Below are 3,979 nucleotides of genomic sequence, written 5' to 3'. Positions count from 1 at the left end.
ACTTAAATGAAAATACATTATATCAAAAATTGTAAAATATAGAAAGATAGTGCTTATAGAGCATCACATGCTTATGTTAAATTTTAGAGAACCACCTGAACTCAATTATCTAAGTTTCTACTTTGAGAAACTAGAAAAAGAAAAGCATATTCAACAGTAAGCAGAAGAAAAATAAAAAGATGAAACTGGCAGTCAGTAAAACAGAAAATAGAAAATCATAAAGATTAAAAATACCAAAAGCAGTTTCTTTGACAAGATCAATTAAATTGATGTAATTTCCTGATGTCAGGAATGAAAGATATTATTCAGATAAGGGAGGCATGCAAAGGATTACAAAAGAATCCTATGAACAAGCTTATAGCAATCAATTTATACATTTAGTGACTTCAATGAAATGGACAGATTACTTGAAAGACACCAAGTATGAAAGATCAAAAAATTAAAAAACAGGATAGAGCTTATTCATAGTCCCTGTATCAATGAAACAAATTTGTTTTTGAAAACTTTTCTACCTCCAAAATTCTAGGCTCAGATGGGTTCTCTGGTATATTTTACCTAGTTAAGGAAGAAATAATATACAAACTCATCCGAAAAAAAGATGGGAGAATACCTCACAACACATTCTGCAATGTCAATATTACCTTGAGACCAAAATCAGATAAGGATATTGCATGAAAACTAGACCAACATACTTCATGAACATAAGATATAAAACTCTAGTCATAGATTTGTAAATCAAATCTAACAATATATCAACACAGAAATATATCATGAGCAACCAGTTTTTTCCAGGAATGTTAAGTTGGTTTAAAATCTGGACATCAATCAATATAATTCTCATTAGCAGACTTTTTAAAATATACATTATATGATCATGTCAATAAACACAGAGGAATTATTTGATAAACTCAACACCTACTCATGATACAAAGTCTCAGCAAACTAGGAATAGAACTTCTTCAACCAGAAAAAAGGTAATTGACAAAAAATCTTCAGTTGACATTATACTTAGTACTGAAGACTGAATGCTTTCTCCATAAATTCAGGATCAGAGCAAAGATGTCAGCTCTTACCAATTCTAATCAACATGGTATGGGAGGTCCTAGTTAGTGCAGCAAAGCAAGAAGTAACAAGCCTACATATTGGAAAGAAAGATGTTGTGAACAACAACAAAAAAAGACAGGAATCATTCTGAACATATTCTGCTCTCTAGATAAGTCTGACAGCTTCCGTCAGATGTTTGTCCATGGAAAACCTAAGACACACCGTCCAAAGCTTCCTGCTACCAATCAGAACTAATTATGTGCTGGTATAGTGATGCCACTATCTCTGGACTGCAGGAAGTTCAGTCCTCCCATTCCCCATCCACTATTTTAAAAAAATATATCTGTTAAATACCCAGTAGATTCTGGTGACTGTGCTATGCACTACAAATGCCCCTGTGGATGTGACAGATAACTGCTGTCCTACTGAAGCTTACAATCTAGCAGAAAAGAGACATTACCTTTTTCTATTTTTTATTCATTTTATTTTGTTATTTTTTGAGTTGGAGTCTCACTCCGTCACCCAGGCTGGAACACAGTGGCACGTTCATGGCCACCCCAGCATCGACCTGCTGGGCTCCAGCGATTTTTTCCACCTCAGCCTTCCAAGTAGCCAGAACTACAGGCGAGCACTATCACACCTGACTAATTTTTGATTTGTTATAGATATGAGATCTTGCCAAGTTGCCCAGGCTGGTCTCAAATCCGCAGACTCAGGCAATCCACTCGCCTCGGCCTCCCAAACTGCTGGGATTACAGGCAGAGCCACCAAGCCTGGCCTATTTTATTTTAAAGATGTGGGGTACAATTCAGGGTTAGGTATACAAATGTTCATTATGCAGGTACCCTTGTTGATGAGGTGTGTCCCCCCCACAGTTTCCCATTGCTGCCAATCCTGCCCCCTTCTCCCTTGGCAGTTTCCCACTACTGCCAGTTCCTTTTCTTATAATATTACAATAATTGTTCAAAGTCTGTTTATGAGTGAGAACATGCACATTACTTTTTTCTAAAAGAAAGTGCTGCACTGTTCAACATGATCCTGGAAGTGTCACACATATTCTGCTCTCAATAGGCAGGGCTTCCTGGAGGACTATTAAAGCTCAAATCTAAGGCCAAATAGAACTTTAATCTAAGCATGAATAACTAGGAAATATGTGACTACCTGAGAAACACTGTGCTCTGTTTGAAGAGACATACCATGTCATGCCTCCCCAGGCACATGATAGGTGCTCAGGAAACTTTGTTAGATTAAATGATGTCTAACTCACAGGATTGTAATGGGGATTCAATGAAATGATTTATGCAAAGCATTGCTACTTAATACTTAGAACTAGTACGGGGTAAGTGGAAAGTTTTAATTGGTTAGTGTTAGCCACAAAAGATAACATCACACACAGAAGGCAAGGGTGAAAGGAAATGTCCAGAGAAGAAATGCAGACAGGAAAAAAGAACGAGAGAAGGTATTAGCAGTGGCAGCAGAGACTACTAAAAGAAGTGTCAGCATGGCAAATTGCAGATATTGTAACAGAAGAGGAGGAGAGATGAAAAATAGTCTGCAAGTGTCCACACAGATACCTGTGTCATTGCACCTGAAAAGCCCAAAGCATTTGAAGACATTACTATCCCATGTAAATATGTTTGGGGAGGTACCGTAGGGAAACAGGATCAGGTGGCAATCAGCAGTCACCTGAACTGTACCACAAAACAAAGCACTTGAAAGAATAATGAAATACAAACTTTTCAGCGATTACCATCACAAGAAGCTGTGACACTTAAAGTGGTCACCCTTCTCCATCCAGAAAATGCATTTACTCAGAATAACGTGCTCACTAAGCGTTTACTACAAAATTCTTAAAACACATTTATTTAATATACATCAAAGGGCTCAAAGACAATTTAAAAAACAAAACAAAGATAACACCACAGCACAGGATCAAGGAAAGGACAGACCATCTCAAGGAAGAGATAAAATAAGACACAGGAGAGGTTATGCAGCCCAGTTCAGGGCTCCAGGCCAAAGACCTGCTTTGAGTAGGTTTCTTGCAGGTACTTCTTAAAAGCTGTGGGGTTCTTCCAAAGTTTGGCAGCATGAGTGTTGAAAGGGCTATCAATGTTGGGTGTTCCCAACAAGCTTAAATGGAGAGCAGGATGGTCCTCACATCACAGAGGGTATACCACTTGTCCTTCAGGAGGTCCAGGCAGATGATGCCCTAAGTGTCCATGTTGGGGTGGTAGCAGGACCTAAGGAACTTCACCATAGGTACATTGTAAGGGTAGCCGCTGGGAAGCTCCAGGGAGAGCTAATTCCTCAGGTCTTCATATACTGCTCCAGCTGCTCCAGGATGGTCCTCACCCATTTGAAAAGGTTGCCTGATTCAGGGAAAGCAGAAATTCCTTTGTCATCAGACATCATGAGGGTCATCAGCTCCTGCAGTAGCCTTTTTGCCCACGGGGTTCCAGGTGGCACTCCCACTGGGCTCAGCTCCTTTGCTGGCAGCTGTAACACTGGTGGGGGCTGGGCTGTGGTTTTGGGAAGTCATCCAGAAAGTGCTCTCAGGGAGACAGAAGCTCAGAGAACACGCCTGCAACTGCAAGGCTCTACTACGAATTTTAATGGATACACAAGACCTATAATTAGGCCACACAGAGAAAACAGAAAAGGCCTTCCTTACACTTTCACTAAAATAGCATCAATATACACTGAAAACTTATACTATTTGTGCGTATCCTATCTATCATTGATAGGGCAAAAAAGAAAAAGCACCTTGCAGTCAGCAAAATATGCTAAGGGGCAGGTAGTATGCACTTGAAACAGAAAGTAGGAGGCATTCTTCTGCAGATTTAGCCTTCCCTCAGACAACATGAGTTTATAAGGAAATAGACTCATAAACAGATCACTTCTCAAAATCAAAGTATAAACACTATACAGTTTTGGT

The 3,979-nt window shown here is 39.3% G+C and overlaps 1 pseudogene; it reads right to left on the bottom strand.

The window, feature by feature from the left end:
• Nucleotides 1-2,891: 2,891 nt before the first annotated feature.
• Nucleotides 2,892-3,729, bottom strand: LOC103255537 (annotated as a pseudogene).
• Nucleotides 3,730-3,979: the final 250 nt, after the last annotated feature.

This window comes from Carlito syrichta, unplaced genomic scaffold (assembly GCF_000164805.1).
Source record: "Carlito syrichta isolate Samal-C Ts95f unplaced genomic scaffold, Tarsius_syrichta-2.0.1 Scaffold288229, whole genome shotgun sequence".
Taxonomy (NCBI): domain Eukaryota; kingdom Metazoa; phylum Chordata; class Mammalia; order Primates; family Tarsiidae; genus Carlito; species Carlito syrichta.
Note: the sequence above shows the minus strand (reverse complement) of the source record. Positions and strands in the feature narration are given on the sequence as shown.